The sequence below is a fragment of the Cupressus sempervirens genome, chromosome 9 (genome assembly GCF_028749045.1).
Source record: "Cupressus sempervirens isolate cs-2001-9-10 chromosome 9, ASM2874904v1, whole genome shotgun sequence".
Lineage (NCBI taxonomy): Eukaryota > Viridiplantae > Streptophyta > Pinopsida > Cupressales > Cupressaceae > Cupressus > Cupressus sempervirens.
In genome coordinates, this window is record NC_143126.1 from 769,586,151 (window position 1) to 769,609,270 (window position 23,120).

The 23,120-nt window shown below is 34.8% G+C and overlaps 1 pseudogene; it reads right to left on the reverse strand.

The window, feature by feature from the left end:
* Positions 1-14,853: 14,853 nt before the first annotated feature.
* LOC149540959 (uncharacterized) lies at positions 14,854-21,000 on the reverse strand (annotated as a pseudogene).
* Positions 21,001-23,120: the final 2,120 nt, after the last annotated feature.

Genomic DNA, 23,120 nt, shown 5'->3' on the forward strand with positions numbered 1-23,120 from the left:
CCAAGTCCACATTTCGAGGCAAGAACACTCAAACCAAATCTAAAAGACAAAAACAACATTATCTAACAAATAGTAAGAAGGAACAATACAGAAGGGGAACATCACAATGTACTGAAAGCAACATTGCAATAACAAAATTAACATTGCAGTGAACAAAACAACTAAGTATGCAGTTCCTCCCAATTGTCAATAGCGTCATAAGACCATCGTGGGCCCTAGCCATCCCCTACGCATAACATCCCAAGCCACCAACTAGATCGTTGGTAGTATCGTAATAGGGACATCACTACTAAGCATGCTACAACATAAGCATAAGAAAATCTAAAATACTAGAAACAAAGCATAAGATAATCCTACAAGTAGATAACATCACCTATCACATGCTAATCATCATAATAAGGAAAAGCCTCAAATCTAACATCATCTTAACATGACACACAAGCATTCTAATGAAAACATATTCACAAGAAGCATACTCTGAAACCCGAAGTACCAAGTGAAAACATGTAGCAATGATTGCACTAGAATAGTAGACTATCTTTGTACATCGATATCTAGAAGTGGTGTAGATAGCTATGCCTCCCAACCACGTGGCACTCATAGGTCCACACCCACCGTACTGATGGAGATAATGATCCAACCACAAACACACACAAGCAACATCCATAGCTAACACACACACCAGGCCGTATGATGACTGAATCCAAGACATAGACAATGCATAAACTATAGGTCCTAGTTAGACACTCAAAGCGCTACTAAGTAGGGGCTAACATCATGAAGAGTTGCTGGGCATCGACAATCCCAAGCTGGTACTGGCAGCTCTCCACTTCCCAATGGAAGGAGCACATCCCAAATTATTTTTATTATCTTCACTTTTTATTACCACCCAATGTTTAAGTTTAGTTATCACTTGTTTACAAAGCTTATGCATGCCAACCCTTGGGAAATAGGTATCAGAGTAAGGAGATAGAAGCCCCCTCCATATGCCACCCTACCCTACCCATGCTCATCCAACAATGAGTGCCCATAGGCATGCAAATTCCTAACCCAACCCCAATGATCATAACTTCCAGAAGTACAACAAAAAATTGGGCCCCGTAGGTCACCCAACAAATGTACGTGCACATACTTGTGTGTGGTGCACCACCATTACGAAGATCAAAGCACAAGGATTGGATGAGAACATAAAGAAGAATGTCCCTCAATGAAAAACAAAATTGAGAGGACGGACACAACATGCATCCCAATGCAACATAAAAGTGCAATAGTGGTATGATTGATATCCAAATGGATCATCCAGGTCCATGACCCACATTGTGCCAAGAAAACTTGAGAAAAGAGAGCAGAACACAAAATGAGGTAAAAACCCAAAAATTTGAAAAAAATTGAAATTAAAACCCATTTGGCCTTTAGGCATAAAAACTCTAAAAATCTAAAAGTAAATGAGTTCGGACACCGTATGCAAAAATGGCTAGCATAACAGCACAAAACCCCAAACCCTCATCCCAAAAATAGGGGAAACATTCATACCAGACCAATTGGGCAAAACCAACAAACAAAAATGAAGGGGAACACTAGTTCTCAACCTCGTGACATACTGCTACAAGAAAAAAAAGCTGAAATGGAGGGAAAATAATAAAATGGGAAGGCCCTACCTGCTAGAAAAAGGGGCAGAAATCGAAACCCGCACAATAAAATAAATAACCTGCCAAATCTATTGAAAGTGACGACAAAGCATAAACTACTCAAGCTCGATCGAACGAGATTGACCTCATGAAACCCATGCTCACAACTCCTAGAAAAAACATAATTTGAATCCTTCAGAAGAGGATTCTCAAAAAGCTCTCGAATTTTCTATTTCAAAAAGTGAGAAGTGAATAATGAAATCACTTTTTCAATACTTATTCACTTTTCGAGTGAATAGTCGATTTGGGAAAATAGCCAACTAGAGAGCTCAACTCCAAATCAGCCCAAATGAAAATTAAGTTCTTCTTCGTAATGGTAATTCACCTAAGGCAAAGCTACCCAAAATTAAATCTTGTCATGCCCAAAATACAGAGGGAAAGAATACACAATTTTTTTATTTTTTATTTTTTATTTAATACATTTCAATTCACTAAGTTGATAAGTTGTAAATCAGTTAAGACATAGGTACATTGCAAGACAACATCATGGTTCCCCAAATAGTGTCTTGACATTTCCATTTAAGTTTGAAGTCAATGTGTAGGAGTAGATCGATGAATTTGAACAATCATTAATCAATTGATTTGGCATTTTCTTCGTTATCTCCTTAATTTTAAGGTAATATATTATTAATAAAATAAATCAATCTGACTACAGTAGACTTGTAATACTAAACATTTACCTAGTTATATATTCCACACTTAAGGTTTAATCTAAAACCTAGCTCAATCTTGTACACTATAATAATCAATCTCATAATCACACTAACCTTAATTTAAGAACAATATAACCGCTAACATTAAAATGAACTAATTAACTAATCTCTTCAATTAACTTTAATTAATACAAAAATTCGACTTAACAACCACTAATTACTAACATAATGACTTCTAAATTATTCTTACACAAATTAATAATTCAACTAACTTATTTTAAACAACACATTATACAAATCATAGAAATAATTTTTAAATTTTTTTTAAAAAAATGATTCAATATTAAAACAATTCAACACTAAATTATAATGATATTAACATATACTATTATGAAAATAAAACTAATTAAAATTTAATAACTCTGCTTATACTAAAATCTAAAATTATTAAATACTATAACACATTAATTAAATTTCTAACAAATTAAAACTAACAAACATTTTATTAATACTAACTTCTATTAACTAATTTAAAATCCACCCAAAACTAACTTTTTAAAACATTACTTAATTAAATACTAACTTAAACTAAATTAAATAAATAAATAAAAACTTTATTACCAACTATCACTAAACTTTTTAAAACTTTATTTAAAAAAAATTCCTAACTCAATCAAATTCTAACTGACCCTCCCCCCCCTACACTACATCTCCTAAGCACCTTTCCAAGTGGAGGTGCATTGTCCAAGGTGGCCAAACACTGACCAAGCCTACAAATGTGCAGGTCTTGCCCCCTTCCACGCATGATAGGACCCTCCAAGGTTAGGCGCAGAACGAAGAAAATGGTGGAAAGTTAAAAAGGTAAATTTGTGGTTTGATTTTTTTTTTAAACAACCTTCTCCCTCCAATCTTATCTGACCTTGATCCCCACGCAGGGTGACATCATCCCCATAAATCAAGGCTTTTAAACTTATTGCTATGCCTAGGGAAAATAATGAGTGGGGTGTGATCAAAGTCTTAGGATAAAAGGGGGGTATTAAGTGTATACAGATTATTAGGTGGGAATTTTAGGATATTTATAAAAAATAATTTTATTTTTTTGAAATTTAAAATCTAACATAAGGAATCTATAAAGAATATTCTCTATTGCTAAATGAGAATACAAAATCCAGAGGCTTTTTTTTTGGCTCTAGAATAAATTTTATTTTTAAAGGCTTTTTTTCCAAAGTATGGAATGTTCAAGACAAGTATATATATATATATATATATATATTGTTCCTTATTATTATTATTTTCTAAGTTTATTTTAGGATTAATTGTAAAACATGAATAATCTAGTTGAACATTTTAACTTCCTAATACTCATGAAAAATACTAATTGAGATGCAAATCAAAACAATGAATCTTCATTATCATATCTTGATTTTAAAAGCAACAATATATATATATATATATCATCATTTTTACCTAATTAATCTTAATCAAATAAGCAGGGATATTACTCAATCATTTTATTATTATTAAACCACCTGATTCAAGGCTCCGTTGGGAAAGAACCAATAAGAAAACCTGACATCCTTGTCACTTTAATAATAAGTTTAAATACAATTTTACACAGGATTTTAATCCAGAAGAGAAAACTCCCACATAACTGAATTTCAATATTAATTTGTATTTTCTTCTTGGCCCTTAACAAGGGATCCATTTCAAATTCTGCAAAACATCATGAAGATCGTGGAGAGAACGAAAACTGACCAAGTAACAAACAAACATATCATGAAGACATAATCAGACATTCACTCCCATCCTAGATTTGCACAACATGTTTGACATTGAACTAGACTAGGGAGAAGGTGGATTTTTCCAATAGGAGACATCAAACACAACACAATAATAGGGGCCCAATCAGGGCTATAAACTCAAGAACTTTTGTTCTTCCATTCTTACATTCCAAAACTGATACGTGGTTTGTGTTGATGGGTAGGGGCCCATAACACCCTACACTCTCTCCCTCTTCTCATCCTGAGAAGAGACTCTACACTGTTGAAGTCTAACTAAAGACCTTCCTCCATACATGGCCACTTCTGCCCTATTCGAGAGTGAGTAATGCCAATACACCCATAAAATTGCTTCCAAATTCAAAGCAAAACACAAAGGAAAGATATTTAAGAAAACCTATTTCAATCCCTCCCAACATACTCAACACACACACAAACATACAAATGCAAACACAATAACTTAAGCATGAACAAAACATGAACAACATGAGCAAAAAAAGCTGAAGGATTCCTACCTTCAAAAATAGGGTTATAGCAAAATGAACCAATATTAGATGAGCTTTTCCTTCCTTCTCCTTCTCCTTCAATTTTTAATTCCTCTCTAAAACTAGAGGTTGGGTGAACACTCGAAACCTCTCAAAATTGCCTCTAAATAAGATCATAACTCAACCACCTCCAAAGGGTAATAACTCCCCCACTTGCCTAAAGTTCTAGAGACTTCTAACTCAACTAGTCATAAGGTAAACCTCAAGATGGAGTTAAAGTTATCTAACTCATGATGAAATCAAACAATTTTTTTTTTTTTTTAAATGAGGTTTTTGAGTGACCATAAAAGTCAACAAAAGGGGCTAGGGGGGTGAAAAATTCCCCCAACCCATACCCATACCCCTTGGGTACTTAGATTTCATGATTTTAGGCTTTCAGGATTAATTAGGGACCTATCAAAAGCTAGGAAATTTTTTAGGACATTCTAACAACCTTCAAAAATGCAGATTAAACACTAAGCCTGATTAGGGTAATTAACCTCAATTACTAACTGATTAGCAAAAAGGTCACTAACCTAGTCTGACTTAGATCTTTAGGCTACTTGGTTAATCCTAACTATCATGCTGGAATGCATATACAATTTTACAAGTGTGAAGCAACACTATAAAAACACTGTTACAAAATGTTAACATTTAAGGATTACAAAATGATACATTCATTCAATCCACGATACAAATTAAACATGAACAACGGGGTTTGCATCTTTCATCAAATTTAACCCTGGTTACCACAATGGTACATAGGGTTCGATTTTGTTTCTCCATTATATTTCTCGGCTAAAATATCCTGCACACTCATTGCACACATTAATAGCTCAAAAAAATCACATGCATATATGTATATAACGTATTAGGGAAATCACATCAATTAAAACATCCATCTTTTAAACAATCAGTTGTTTATCTCGTTCTACTCATATTCTTAATCATTAAAATTGCATAATGAAAGTGTTAATTCTGCATTCACTTACTTCATCAGTATACATGCTCATAAAGCATTAAATGACATAATCAAACATCTGAAAGTAAAACATCACACAACATATAATAGCATAATAATGTTCAGTGTATTTGATAGTGTCTCGACATATCGAGTCATGAGTATCAAAATAATAAAGTATCAACTATGCTATGATGGGTTGGGGTGAGGCCTCACATCCTCCCCCACTAGGCATGAACTTCCTCTTAGAGTTCATAAAAAAGATATGGGTACTGAGATTGCATCTATGTTGCATCCTCTCATGAAGCCATGACCTCATCATAACAATCCCACTAGACCCTAATCTAGTCCAGCTTTTAGCCTCGAAGAGTTAGGGTCCGTCGAGCAATAATATGGACATGCTCCAGCACTAGCTGCCTGTCTAACTCCACCTACAAAGCATCCCAATATATAATATGAGACTCATCATAAATGTATCCTCTAAGTACTAAAATTTGAAACACATTGTGGATGTGTGACAGGCTAGGTGGCAAAGCTAAGTGGTATGCAACTAGTCCTATCCTCTCTAGGATCTCGAACGGTCTAATGAACTGAGGTGCCAACTTAGAGCCCTTTCCAAATTGAATTGAACTATTGTGCGGTCGCACCCTCAAGAAGACATTATCTCCAATCTGATACTCTTGATCTATCCTCTTCACATCAACATACTTCTTCTACCTATCTTGTGCCTCTCTTAGGCACTATCTAATCAGGGTCATTTACTGCTCCATCTCCTTTACTAACTGAGGACCAATAGATACTTGATCCTCAATCCTATCCCAACTCAAGGGCATTCTACACGATCTTCCATACAAGGCCTCATAAGGTGGCACACCTATGGAGGAATGGTGTCCATTGTTATAGGCAAACTTGACAAGATATAGGTATTCCTCCCATTCGGCCTGATGGTCCATCATGTACATATGCAACATGTCCTCGAAAACTTGATTCACTCACTTAGTTTAACAATTGGTGTAAGGATGGTACACTGTACTAAAATTGAACCTAGTGCCCAATGCTACCTGCAACTCTCTCCAAAAAGATGAAGTGAATAATGAGTCTCTATCGGAGATGATCTTATGGAGAACACCATGAAGTCTAATAATGTCTTGCAAAAACACCTGGGCTATGGCTCGTGTTGTGTATGTAGTATGCATGAGTGAGAAATAGGAAACCTTGGTCAACGTGTCAACTATCACCAAAATAACATCATGGAGACGAGATGACATGGGGAGACCAATAATAAAATCCATAGATATAGCATTCCACTTCCACTCTACAATCTCATGAGGTTGAAGGAGCCCACTGGGATGATGATGCTCTTCCTTCACCCTCTAACACTCGAGGCATCTCGCAACTACATTAGCAATTTGCACTCTCATCTCTGGCCAATGATACAACTGTCTTAGATCTACATGTAACTTCTTAACACCAGGGTGCGCTACATAAGGTGTTCTGTGAGCCTCAAGTACAATGAGCTCGCACAAACCCCTAATGGAAGGTACATACATACGTCCCCTATGATGCAAGAGTCCATTAGAATCCAAGGAATACTCTAAATACTTCCCTTCTAAGGGTCTCTAAGAATGCACTATCTGACTAACTTCTACATAAAGCTCATTTGCTAGCAAGTGTTGTAGGATCCGCTCTCTCAAGTTAGTGCAAGTAGTCATAGATGAAAGCTCATGGTGCCTATACTTAAGGCATTTGCAACCACATTCTCCTTTCCCTTGATGTAATGAACATCAAAATCATACTGATAGAGGAACTCCATCCACCTTCTTTTCCTTGCATTAAGGTTCAGCTATGTAAATATGTACTGCAAGCTCTGGTGGTTGAAATGAAGCTCGAATCTATGACTTAGAAGGAAGTGTCGCCACCTCACTAAAGCATGAACCACTACTACAAGCTCTAGGTCATAAGTAGGGTAATTGAGTTCATGAGTCTTCAACTTTCTAGACTCAAAGGAAATAGGTCATCCATCCTCCATAAGGATTGCCCCTATACCATCCAAAGATGCATCTATGCACACCACAAAATCCATAGAAGGATCTGGTATTACAAGAATTGGTGCACTTGTCAAGGCTCTTTTGAGCTCTTGAAAAGCTCTATCACACTTCTTTGTCCACTCGTACTTCTTCCCTTTTTTCTGAAGAGATGTGATTGGGTGTGCCAATCTAGAGAATCTCACAATGAAGTGTCAGTAATATCCTACTAGTCCCATAAAGCTCCTCACTTTAGTGACTCTAGTGGGTGTTGGCCAATCCATGATGGCCCTAATCTTTGATGGTTCTACTGAGACTCCATCACCTAATATGACATGACCCAAATAATATATCTCAGGTCTATAGAATGCACACTTCGACAAGCTACCAAATGAATGGTTCTCTCTCAACTTTTGCAATACTTGTCTTAGGTGCTCCTCATACTCCTTCTCATCATGAAAATAAATCAGAATGTCATCAAGAAAAATGACCAAAAAATTATCCAAAAAGGTACAAAATACTCCATTCATGAGGCTCATGAATACAACTAGAGCATTCATGAGGCCAAATGGTACCACAGTGAACTCGTAGTGACCATACCTCGTACAAAATGTAGTCTTGGGGATATCACTATCCACAATCCTCAACTGATGATAACCTGACTTCAGATCAATCTTTGAAAATACTCGGGCACCTTGTAACTAATCGAAGAGGTCATCAATTCTGGGAAGAGGATATTAGTTCTTGATGGTTACTTTGTTCAACTGTCGATAATCAATACACAACCTATGTGATCCGTCTTTCTTCTTTATGAAGATCATCGATGCACCCCAAGGTGACACACTAGGTCGAATATGTCCCTTCTCTAAGAGTTCTTCCAACTGAGTCTTTAGTTCACTAAGCTCATGAGTAGTCATCCTGTATGGTGCTCTCGATACTGGCTCGACTCCTAGCACAAGATCTATATGAAAGTCCACTGCTCTAGGTGGAGGCATACTAGGGAGCTATGAAGGAAACACATCTACAAACTCCTGTATGATTGGAAAATCATCGAGAGATGGTTCTCCCTTAGAATCCTCCTCTCTATCACTAATGGTGATAGCAAACAATTGACATCCTTTTCATATGCACTATGTAAGCTACATAGAAAATATCATACGAAGCTATACAGGTCTCTTTACCCCAAAAATCACTCTAGAGATCCCAAACTTGTCCACACATTCTACCCTCTTTTGATGACAATCCATCTTAACACTGTGGGCATAAATCCAATCCATGCCAAGAACAACATCATAATAACCTAGAAGGGTAATGCGTCGATCAGACATTGTGGACATGTCTCCAATCTAAATCAGGTAATTATGCACCATGGAACTAATTGATACTCTGGCTCTTGAGGCTAACTCTACTTCCCAACTAACATCCTGTCTAACTACCACTAGCCCGCAATGCTGCACTACATATGGAGATATAAAAGAGACAATAGCTCTAGAATCAAATAAAACAACAACCATACTACCCTCTATTATACCTATAGCCTCAATAACTATAGCTTGATGCTCATCTTGGTGGTTGTCAACCGTTGCAAAAACTCTATGGGATCTACCCATGTCTCCAACTATCGGCTCTAAAAAAGCCCCTCTCTAACCACCGAATGACTGTCCCTACAGACACTTTCTAGCTATATGACCCATGCCACCACAAGTGTAGCATGGTCCTCGGGTATAAGATTGTGCACCCTATGATCTAGACTATTGTGGGCCTCCTGACATGCTAGATCCATTATATCCACCCCTAGAAGACTGCTGAGTCTTTACTGACTGACACTATGGGGCTTGTACCTTATGATCCTGCTTGGGACCCTATGACTACCACTGCTTGGGATTGGAGCCCTGATAACCCTGTGAAGGTTTCTACTGTTGAGACTATTGGCCCTTAGAGAACCCTACTATATAGTTTTGATTCCCTTTCCAAGGGGGTTTCTATTGGGTAGATTTTTGGTTCTAAGATTGATCTCATGACTTCTATCTACCTCGAGTATCCTCAGCAATTAGTACTATCTCAACTACCTATCTAAAGGTGGTAGGGAAGGTCAAACCTTGGAGTGTAAAATTTAGGCCCATGATGAAATGATGTAATCATAGTTTCTCATCCTTCATGTATTCAACATATGGAAGGAGCTCAAGAAACTTGCTCTCATACTAAGCAATTGTGAGACCCATAGAGAATAAAATTCCTCAATCTACTTCTATCTGAAGTGCTCAAATAGGTACCTATCCCAGAATCTCTCCAAGAATGACTCCCATATGAGGGTATTCATCCTCACTCCTCTTATAGTCTCCTCTTGATGCCACTAATTGGAGGCATCTCCCCTCAGCTGATGGACTGCTAGAAATGCCTTCAGATTACTCCCATAAGGATGTAACCCAAAGCACTGCCAAAGACTCTGTAACAAGGCTTTTGCTACTATTCCCATAGTGGAACTAGTATAGAATGGTGGTTTGAGTCATATCAACTCCCTAATATCATCTCCTATATGTCTAGGAGGTCTATCGAGTGGTGGTCCTCTCTAATGTATTGACTCACCCTCATGCTTGCCCTGTCCCCCTACCTACCTCAGTGGGGGACTCCTACTCCTCTCTCTACCACCGGCCTCGCCTCCTCCAGGATCCTGTGCTTCCCCTTTGGGAATCTACTACCCTAGTTGTACTATAGGTGGTAGTCTCTGCTAGACTACACCAATCAATGTCTGAAGGGCATCCAAAATGTTCTAATTCGAGTTCAGTGGCGGAGGTGGTGGTAGTGGTGGTGGTGGTGGTCCATCCTCCTGTCCTACTCTACCACCTCTTGCCCTATGACCTCTACCTTGTCGGTTGCTTTGTGTAACGGGAGGCATCCTACACAATTTAAAGTTTAGATTAAGTTTCAGAAACATAATGGTTTTAGGCTCCTAGTGTTGAAACATGGACTTTAATACCAAAATGTCATGCCCAAAATACAAAGGGCAAGAACACACAATTTTTTTAAATTTTTTTTACTCAATCATTTTTTTATATTAAACCACCCGATTCAAGGCTCCATCGAGAAAGAACCAGTAAGAAAACCCAACATCCTTGCCACTTAAATAATAAGTTTAAATACAATTTTGCACAGGATTTTAATCCCGAGGAGAAAACTCCCACATAATTGAATTTCAATAACAATTTGAATTTTCTTCTTGGCCCTTAACAAGGGATCCATTTTGACTTTTGTAAAACATCATGGAGATCATGGAGAGAATGAAAACTGACCAGGTAAAAAACAAACATATCATGAAGACGAAATCAGACATTTACTCCCATCCCAGATTTTCACAACAAGTTCAGCATTGAACTAGACTAGTGAGAAGGTGGATTTTTCCAACAGGAGATGTCAGACACAACACCATAATAGGTGCCCAATCGGGGCTATAAACTCAAAAACTTTTGTTCTTCCATTTTTACATTCCAAAACTCATACGTGGTTTGTGTTGACAAGTAGGGGCCATAACACCCTATCCTCTCTCCCTCTTCTCATCCTAAGAAGAGAATCTACATTGTTGGAGTCCAACTAAAGACCTTCCCCCATACATGGCCACTTTTTCCCTATCCGAGGGTGATTAATGCCAATACATCCATAAAATACCTTCAAAATTCAAAGCAAAACACAAAGGAAAGATATTTAAGAAAACTTGTTTCAATCCCTCCCAACATACTCAACACACACACAAACATACAAATGCAAACACAATAACTTAAGCATGAACAAAACATGAACAACATGAGCAAAAAAAGCTAAAGGATTCCTACCTTCAAAAATAGGGTTATAGCAAAATGAACCAATTTGAGATGAGCTTTTCCTTCCTTCTCCTTCTCCTTCAATTTTTAATTCCTCTCTAAAACTAGAGGTTGGGTGAACACTCAAAATCTCTCATAAATGCCTCTAAATAAGATCATTACTCAACCACCTCCAAAGGACAATAACTCCCCCACTTGCCTAAAGTTCTAGAGACTTCTAACTCAACTAGTCCTAAAGTAAACCTCAAGGGGGAGTTAAAGTTATCTAACTCATGATGAAATCAAACAATTTTCGCAATAAAGCAAAAATGAGGTTTTTGAGTTACCATAAAAGTCAACAAAAGGGGCTAGGGGGGTGGAAAATGCCACCAACCCATACCCATACCCCTTGGGTACTTAGATTTCATGATTTTAGGCTTTTAGGATTAATTAGGGACCTATCAAAAGCCAAGAAATTTTCTAAGACATTCTAACCTTCAAAAATGCAGATTAAACACTAATCCTGATTAGGGTAATTAACCTCAATTACTAACTAATTAGAAAAAAGGTCACTAAGCTAGTCTGATTTAGATATTTAGGTTATTTAGTTAATCCTAACTATCATCCTGGAATGCATATACAATTTCATGAGTGTCAAGTAACACTATAAAAACACTGTTATGAAACATTAACATTTAAGGATTACAAAATGATACATTCATTCAATCCACGATACAAATTAACAATGAACAACGAGGTTTGCATCCTTCATCATATTTAACCCTAGTTTCCACAATGGTGCATAGGGTTTAGTTTCATTTCTCCATTAGATTTCTCGGCTAAAATATCCTGCACACTCATTGCACACATTAGTAGCTCAAGAAAATCACATGCATATATGTATATAACGTATCAGGAAAATAACATCAATTAAAACATCCATCTTTCAAATAATAAATTGTTTATCTCATTCTACTCATATTCTCAATCATTAAAATTGCATAACGAAAGTGTTAATTCTGCATTCACTTACTTTATTAGTATACATGTTCATAAAGCATTAAATGACATAATCAAACATCTAAAAGTAAAACATCACACAACATATAATAGCATAATAATGTTCAGTGTATCTGATAGTATCTCGACATATCGAGTCATGAGCATCAAAATAATAAAGTATCAACTATGCTATGATGGGTCAGGGTGAGGCCTCACAAATACAAAAAAATTTAAAACTCAAAAATCCAAAATCACAGAAAATCACTTAATACTTTCAATAGAGCAAACCTCTAAAAGCACAAACATGCTCACTGGTCTAATCACATAATGTAGATGAGTTCGGATTTACTAATCACTGAAAGGTTTTAATTTAAACAATTAAAATAAGGATACGTTGACTATATAGGGATGACATTGGTAAATATGAATAGCTTAATCACTAACTCCATGTGCTACTGCCAGGGATATAAATCCTACACACTAAGACACATGATCAAGTGCAATTGCATAATATCATAGACAAAGCAAAATGCATTAAATACCTAGTTAATCCATTTACATCACTCACGTTAGCATAAAGATACAAGAATAACATAAATAACCATAGCATAAAACCCATCTCATAACATAATCAAAAAATATGTCCAATAAACCATATAACTAGATATCATCATAGATATATTGTCAACTCAAAATAGCATCAACATACAAATATGATAAACTAAATAGTATAGTAGTAAAGCATCTATGGTACTAAATCAAAGTATACATCTGACCCTCAAGTCATCTCAAAATATAAATAACAATAAGAGTATCAAGTATCTCTCAAATAAAAACAAACAAGGCACCGACTACAAACACGAGAGGCACTACAAGATTTTATCACATAAAACTTGTAGTGAAATTGAAAGAGGCATCAAGATAATAACTATTCTAAAGATAAGAAGGCATTTGGCATTAGAAAGTAAATCAAGCCTCTAATCACATTTTGTTAGAGTTGACTATAGCTACTTAGCACTTGCTCCATAGTTTGAGAACAACTAATGGTTTGAAAGGTGACCCTTTGAAACCCTAGTAGTAGGTTGAGAAGGGAAGCATTGGTATGATAAAATACCTAGGGCTAGGTATATCAAGATTCTTATGCTTTTTGCAAAAAAATCTGAACATGTGAGTGCCAATTGGATCAATAAAGTACATATAATTTTATATAGCATAGTTGTTTCTTCTAAAATCAAGGAGAAGGCTAGAGCTATTTTATGCCTTCAAGTTATTTCAAGAATAAGTCCTTATTATGATAAGAGATTGATTCTTCAAGTACAAGTGATTTGGACCAAGCAGGTGTATGATAAATTAGATTGCAGAAAAGAATCATACATATATAATCCGCTTACTCTCTCTGTATGTAATTGTTATCATGCCAATGATCAATCCATAAAGCTTTAAATTTGCTAAAGCCTAATCATTTATGATCTTCAAATATGATAATTCTTTGTCAACAACACTTGATTCCCATATCTTAATACCATAAAGCATTGTTCATCACCAACAGTATCAAGTAGGTGGATGTCTATAGCATTATGAGAGATTCATAAAATAAATATGACAAACAAATGAATGATCATAAAAGGTAATTGATAATCAAACAACTGGGTACATAGCCTTAATAACAAGAAAATCATGCCTTTAAAGGTGTGGTCCAACCTCAAAAGGACCTCTTGGAACATATTTGAGGAATAAATTGCATTTGAAAAAGGTTGATGTCAAGCAATTTAGCCAATAAAATTGGGCTTGAAGGTTATTGTCTCTATAACTCAAACAAAAAGACATAATAAGAAAATTGAACTATCATAAAACAGTAACCAACCAAAAGAGAGTAAAGCTTACACTGAGCAAACTAAGATAGAAATTGAATCATGAATTGCTTTGTCAATTTAGAAACAAAAGAAAAATAAAATAACTCTTTGAATTACTGCAACTTTCATTTGAATGCATTGAATTCTTGAAAATCAAATTCACATATCTCTATGTATTTTCTCTATGAAATGATATTGGCCCCTCAATACAAACTAGCCTTCATTTTGGGATGAAATAGAAGGGCTAACTTATGACACAATATTGTTCGGCCTTCCCAAGAGAGCATTGCTATTCTGCAATAAGAATTAAAAGTGTTTGTGACTATTGATATCATTTATGATGATGGGGAAGGGTTTATACTCCAATGCATGCTACATTGAACTTGGCAATTCTAGAAATAAAGTTAGAAAACTAAACCCATACACAATGCCTGAAGCTGTTTTTCTACAAATTAATTAAAAACACTTAACTGTTCAATATAATGCATCTCACCTCAATCTCCAAAATGGCTGGAAAACTTTGTCCAAAATTTGTCTTCAATGTTTTGCAATTTTACCAGGCATCTAGTTTGCACTTTACTTGTTAGGTTCTACAAGTGTTTGGAACTTAATTCGCCTTTTTATTCTTCCTGAACTATTATACCCAATGCCAATCTTGCTATGTAACATTTTGAAGGCCATATCTGCCTTTCCAGCTTTTTGCAGTGCATTGATGAATGCACATCGGAGTTTTCCAGGAACTTCATGACCCCTGTCTATAATTCCATCTGCTAACTTGCATGCCTTTTTCACATGGCCAGCCTTGCACATGACTTTTATCATATCAGCTTATGTTGTATCAGGAACCACACCCATTGTCGCTAGCTCATCCAATATTCTACATGCTCTAGTCACATTATCTGAGAGAAAAAGACCAATTGAAAGGGTCCTAAATGACACTATAGTTTGGGAAATACCCCTATCAATCATCTCGTCCAACAGTTTTAAGGCTGCCTTTGAATTGCACACTTTGAAATGCCCATCAATCAGTATAGTATAGGTGTAAACTGTTGGTTCACAACCTTCCTTTTCCATGCAACACAAAATCCTTATAGCCTTCTATATGTCTATAGCTTTGGAAAGCCCATCAATGATTGCATTGAAGTAGTATACATCTCCAACACATCCCCTCTCAGACATTACCTTAAAAACTTTTTTTGCTTCCTCTATTTTACCAGCTTTACTTAGCCCATCAATGATTGCTCGATAAGAAAACTCATTGACATCAAGACCAAGCACCTGAGACCATTCCAAAAAATCTCAAGCCTATTCCACTTCACCAACTTTACAAAGTCCATTAACAATTGTGTTGCATGTAAACTTGTCCAGTTTGTATCCACTTTCCTGCACCTGTTCCAAAAGTTTTAGGGTGTTCTCCTTGTCACCCACTTTAAAAAAAGAATCAATGAGGGTAATATAAATTTCCAAATTAGGCTTGCATTCTTTCCTCAACATATCACCTAGAAGCTTATTGCCCTAGTATGGCCTACCTTCATTACATAGTCCAAAAATCACTAAATTGTATGCATGGGAAGGTATTTCTAACTTTCTATCAAACATCTCCTAGGAAAGTGATAAAGTCTAATCAAAGCTACTGTGAGGCCTCGCCCTGACCCATCTCAGTGTAGTTGATACATTATTATTTTGATACTCATGACTCGATATGTCGAGACACTATTGGATACACTAAACATATTATATTATTTCATGTTGTGTTATGTTTTACTTTCATATATTTGATTATGTCATTTAATGCTTTATGAACATGTAAACTGATGAAGTAAGCGAATGCAAAATTAACACTTTGATTATGCAATTTTAATGATTAAGAATATGAATAAAAAAATGAGATAAATAGTTAACCAATTGAAAGATGGATGTTTTAATTTATGTGATTTCCCTGATACATTATATACATATATGCATGTAATTTTCTTGAGCTACTAATGTGTGTAGGATATTTTAGTAGAGAAATCTAATGGAGAAACAAAACTGAACCCTATGTACCATTTGTTGAAACCAGGGTTAAATATGATGAAAGATGCAAACCCTATTGTTCGTATTTTATTTGTATCATGAGATGTATGAATGTATCATTCTGTAATCTTTAAATGCTAATGTTTCGTAACAGTGTTTTTTTAATAGTGTCACTTGACACTCATAAATTGTATATGTACTCCAGCATGATAGTTAGGGTTAACCAAATAACCTAAAGATTTAAGTTGGATTAGGTTTGTTACCCTTTTTGCTAATCAATTAGTAATCGAGATTAATTACCCTAATTTGGATTAGTGTTTAATTTTGGATTTTGAAGGTTGTTAGAAAGTCCTAAAATTTCTTAGCATTTGTTAGGTTCCTAATTAATTGTAAAGGCATAAGAACATGAAATCTAAGTACCCAAAGGGTATGACTATGGGTTGGGGGCATTTTCCACCCCCCCTAGCCCCTTTTGTTGACTTTTATGGTCACTCAAAAACTCCATTTTTGCTTTATTACGAAAATTGAATGATTTCACGGGTGGGATAACTTTAACTCCACCTTGAGGTTAGCCTTAGGTCTAGTTGAGTTAGAAGCCTCTAGAACTTTTGGGCAAGTGGAGGAGTTATTGCCTTTTTGAGGTGGTTGAGTTGAGGATCTTTTTTAGAGGCATTTTTGAGAGGGTTTGGAGTGTTCACCCAACCTCTAGTTTTAGAGTGAAATTCAAGATTGAAGGAGAAGGAGAAGCAAGGGAATGCTCATCTCAAATTTTTTCATTTGCAATAACTCAATTTTGAAGGTAGAAATAGGTCACCTCATTTTGTTCATGTTGTGCTTCATGTTTCTGTTTTATTGTATTTGTATATTTGTATGTGTGTTGAATATGTTTTGGGAGGGATTGAAACATGTTTCTTTGAATGTTCTTCCTTTGCATTTTGCTTTAAATTTCGAAGGGATTATTTGGGTTGTTTTGGCATTACTCACCCTCAGATAGGACAGAAGTGGCCATGTATGAGGGAAGGTCTTTAGTTGGACTCTGACAGTGTAGAGTCTCTTCTCAGGACAAGAAGAGGGAGAGAGGGTAGGGTGTTATGGCCCCTACTTGCCAGCACAAACCACGTATGAGTTTTGGAATGTAAGAATGGAAGAACAAAAGTTCTTGAGTTTATAGCCCCAAAAGGGCACCTTTTATGGTGTTGTGTCTGACATCTCCTATTGGAAAAATCCACATTCTCCCTAGTCTAGTTCAATGTCGAACCTATTGTACAAACCCCGGGATGTTAGTGAATGTCTGATTTTGTCTTCATGATATGTTTGTGTCACCCGGTTAGTTTTCATTCTCTCCTTGATCATCGTGATGTATTGCAGAAATTGAAATGGATCCCTTGTAAGGCCCAAGAAGAAAATTCAAATTGTTATTGAAATTCAGTTATGTGGGAGTTTTCTCCTTAGGATTGAAATCTTGTGTAAAAATGTATTTAAACGTATTGTTGAAGTGGAAAGGATGTCAAGTTTTCTTACTGGTTCTTTCCTGGTAGAGCCTTTGAATCAAGTGGTTTAATAGAAAAAGTGATTGAGTAATATTCTTGCATTGGGTCTTATAGTATTTCAGTTTATGCATGTGTGTTTTGAAAAATGGATAAAGGGTGACATGCAATTTATTGAATTTTGAGTTTAATTATGTTAAGATTTTTTTTTTCGGATATGGTTGGAACTTCAATTCAATTTCATGTTTATTAGGAGATAAAACAACCTTACATTAAGTTAAACAAATTTGTAAAGTCAATGATTAAAATTAACGTAGAGAGAAAAATAAAACAAATATATACTTCCTTGGTTAAATAGATTTGTTTTGCACCAATTCAACACTTTAAAATAAATATATATATATATAATTTTCCTTAAACGCGAAATATAGTTGACAATCAAATTCTATACTTTATATATATATATATATATATATATATATATATATATATATATATGCCCATTGTTATAAAAATAGATGCATTCAAAAAAAATCCACACTTCGACAAAAAAAAGACTTTTGAAAAAAAATTTAAAATTTCCTTGTTTAGAAATGCTCACTGGTTTTTGTATGAAAAAAAATTTAATCTCTAAATGTAATAGAGAATATTCCTTTTTGATTTCCTTTGAGAATCATTTGTGAAACTCCATTAAATCACAAAAATCAAAAAAAAAAAAAAAGAAATAAAAATATATCAAAATATCCTAAATATATTATTAAAAAATAGTCCTACCTAATAAACTTTTAAAACTTATTACCCCCCTATCCTAAGACTTTTAGTGCAACCCACTCATTACTTCCTAGGTGCATTAATTTGAATAACTATGCTTCCCAATGTACCCTCTTGTGGTCTGATGTGTCAGATGGTAGAACTAATGAATTAGGGGGTGACATATTTGAAAAAAAAAGCGTCATGTTTCGATTTGAGTGGCGTGTCAAGTTGAAATTAAAAAATGAAACTATTTTTTTTGAAAACTCCCCCAAAACCGTACCATCCTTCTATCCTTGGGCAGTTTTTGGGAAAGGGCCCCACGTGGGGTGGTTAGCAGTTGGGTGCTGCTACAGCCCCATGTTGGTGCTAGAGTTGAAAGAGGGGAAAGTTAAAGGGAAATTGGTGGAGAAAAGGAGGGTGTGATGTGGAGTTAGTGGGAGTTAGGAAGTGTGTAGGTTAGTTTATATTTCAAATAAAGTTTTAAATTGTAGGTAGTTTATGTTATATGATTTAATTTAAATCTTAGTTTAAGAATGTTAATATGTGTTTTAAATAATGAGTTAGTGATAGTTTTAAGTAATTTTAAATTATTATATTTTTTGTATATTTAGTTAGTTTTAACAATTAATAATTTAATTAATATTTTTTTATATTATTATATGTTAAAATTATTAGTTATTTTAAGTGTTATGTTAATTGTAGTTAGTACATTAAAGTTTTAGTTAGTTGTTATTCTATATTTTAGTTAATGTTAGATTTATTTTTTAAGAAAGGTTAGTATCGTTAGGGGTTTAATATGTTGTTGAAAATAAGTTAGTTATTTTATTTAATCTATTTTTAAAATGATTTAGAGTTATTATGTTAAGTGGTTATGTTGTTCTTTTTCAAATCAAGAGTTAGTGTTATTTTATTTTAAAATGTTTTAGATTAGTAAAGGTTATAAAATTTAGTTAGATTATAGATTTAAATAAAATTATTATTATTAGAATAAATCTTGAATAAAGTTTAAATTATGGATGTGATATTATATTAATTAGTAAGTCCTTTTTATTTCAAATGTTTAAAAATAATTAGATTGGTATTTATTTGAATTGTTATCTGAATGTTTAAAATATTTTCAAAGTAAAAAAAAGTGATAATGAGCTAGATCCTTTAAATAATTTAATTTGGCTTGTTTAAATTAATTAATTGAATTAATCAATTTAGCAAAAAATGTTTAGATTTAATGATCTAGTCCTGAAAGGAGAACCTGTTCTGTCTTACATTATACATGTACCTTAACTTGTGAAAAAAACATATCGCACTTAGTGTATTTAATTTTAATTATTAATATATAAAAAAAAAATTGTCTGTTCTTGCCCTCTGTATTTTGGGCATGACACCTACCCTCTGCATGAAAGGCCTACATAAGGGTTAAATATGTAATCTGATCAAGAAAATAATGATTAACTTCTATTTGTCTCAACTAGTGCATGGCTGCCTCAACCCTTCCAGCTTTACAAACCCCCCTTGATAATCATATTATAGGAAACAACATTTGGTCCATTCCTACCCCAACTCTAGCTTCTTTGATCATCATTTCCAAAATTCTCTCAACCCTATCTACATAATTCCCATTCACCAATGCATCAATTAAATAGTTGTAAGTAAAAATCTCAGGCTGAATCACATTTTTCTTCATTGCATGCCAAATGTTCCATGCTTCCTCTACAATTCCTATCCTACCAAAATTCTTCATCAAAATATTGCGTGCATAGAGCTTTAATTTGGATTTTGGCAATTCCCTGTTCTCATGGTTTTCCAAGTTTGAAGAATTTATTGTATCTTCGACATTTTTAGGGTTCTCAGATATCTTAGCTTTCAAAGTTGAGGCAAAAACACAAATACTGTCCACATCCTTCATAGCTCCCAAGGACTCGATCACAGCAACATAGGAGGCTAATTCGTACTCAAAACCCTGTTGCATTCTGGTCCAATTGAAAAACCTAAATGGAATTTTGCGAGATTTTTTTAACTTTTGACGTTCTAAGTACATGTGTAATGAATTGGGAGATAGCTTGAGGGAATTTTTGGCACACAATTCTTCCAGATTAGTCTCCAAATTAAAATTAGAATCATAATTTAGTCAAATTTCTAAAACCCTAGAAACCCAAGAAGAGGGTTTTAAGTACAAATTAGAGAAACTTGAAAAAATTGGTTCAAGCCATTGTTGGTGAGGAGAAATGGAAGAGAAAATGTACCTTGGATTGTTATAAATTATTCTAGCTAAGTCTAGCTCTCTATTGTTGTTGCTGGAATTCATTCTTATTATATTCTCTAGCGTTAGAGTTTCTGAGATAATCCCCACCAATTTTGGAATATGTTTTCCTATGATATTGTTCTATGACTGGTAAATTTTTTGAAGTTGTATTGATAGACATGAGCAGGATAAAGGAATTCCTGACCTTATATGTGACATGTTTATCATTGAAAAGCTTTATGAATCATATTATTTGCAAGCTTGGTAGGATATATCAAATAAAAAAGCCCATAACTAAAATTCTAAACTATGCATAGTATATAGATCAATAGAAGACTTTCTATGGCCACATGTCAAATAATAGTCTCTGTTGAGTAAGGTATTTATCCAAACCAACAATGGCTATCAAAGCTACTGTAACAGTAGAAAAGGATCAAAGAAAATATATTTTTTAAATTTGAGGCAGGAAAATTAAAAATAGAGTTAGTCTTGTTTGAGGGGTGTTTTCACTGAAGCTATAAGTGTTTTAATTTTTTTATTAATTTAACTAAATTATATAGTTATATACATGTTTATACTCATGATCACAAAGATGTTAATCTTTTTTGCCATATTCTCTTGCCTTCCATCCTTTGTGTTGTGATGTGGAGCCTAATCAAACACATAAGTTTATTTGGCATGATTTCCCTCCATATTATTTCTACAGGGTCTGGGGGCAGCGTCTGCAAGATAGGGTCAAGGGGTAGTGCCCTAAGTGTGCTTCCTATTGTAGTACAAGGTAGGGTAGAGGGGCAATGCCCCCATAGGGGAAGAAAAAAATGACCTTATATTGTAAAAGGCATTGGCTAATATTTTTCTATTATTCTAGCCTTAATTTTGTAAGCGGCAAATAACTTGTATAAAAAGGCGTAGGGTTAGGGATTTTCATAATGTATGATGCAAAAATTGGTTCTTGCAGCAGTATTGAGCTATAAGGGATTATGGTTTGTAATCAGATTGAAATCACTGGATAATAATAATATTGGACTTGTTGTTGGTGGACCTAGCCCAAGGATTGGATGAACCACGTTAAATCTTAGTGTCTTATGTTCTCTTTTATGTGATCTACTATTTTTTGGTATTCATTATATTTGCATATAACTATTATTTATGCATGAGGTTAATCCTAAGAAATGGTATCAAAGCCAGACCGCTATCATTTTTTTAAAATCCAGACCATCATCATTTGCTTTTAGCGATCCTGTACAGGAAGGTCTCACGGTTGAGTGGGAGCTATGATAGATGAGGGTAAGTTAAAGGTGGAGAAGTTTAATAGGCAGAAGTTTCAGTTATAGAAGATGCAAATGAGAGACTATCTTTATCAGAAGGACTTATGGAAGTCATTGGAAGAAAAATCCACGAAATAGGGAACTATGTCAAATGAGGACTGAGAGATTTTAGACAAAAAGACACTTGGAAGCATTCAATTATGCTTGGCACCATCAGTGACATTTAACATTACAAAAACGAATATGACAAAAGAGTTGATGGGCACCCTAGTGAAATTGTATGAAAAATCTTCCATTTCAAATAAGGTATTTATCATGAAGCATTTATTTAATATGAAAATGACAGAAGGTGGATCTGTTACAAATCATTTAAATGAGTTTAATACTATTAAAAGTTAGTTATCTCCTGTGGGTATTAATTTTGATGAAGAAATTTGGGCTCTCTTGATTTTGTGTTCTTTGTCTAAAAGTTGGAATGGCTTGGTAATGGCTGTGAATAATTCTGTTTCTGGATCTAATACCCTAAAAGTTGATGATGTGATCGGTGCTATTTTGAGCAAGGAAACTCATAGGAAATCCTTAGGTGGATCTACATCAAGAAATGATTTGAATGCACAAAGCATAGGTAGAACAATTGAGAGAGGAAATAATTCTGGAAATCATGGGAAATCAAGAGGAAAGTCAAAGGGGAAGAGGTCTCAATCCAGAGGACCAAGAGATTGTTGGTACTGTGGTAAAATAAGGCATAAGAAGAAAGATTGTTGGACTCAAAAGAACAACAAAGGAGATAAACCATAACGGAACAAGGAGACAAATGTGGTCAGTAAAAAATATGAAGAGGATTTTTTGCTTCTATCTTTAGAAAGTGTTGATGATTCATGGGTTTTAGATTCTGGTGCTTCATTTCATGCTACACCTCATAGAGGCTATTTCATTGATTATGTCCAGGGGGATTTTGGGCTTGTTTATTTTAGGGATAATGAACCCTATCAGATTATTGTAAAAGGAAAAGTTAGGATTAAGTTGCAGAATGAGAATCATTGGCTACTACATGATTTAAGACATGTTTCAAGGCTGAGT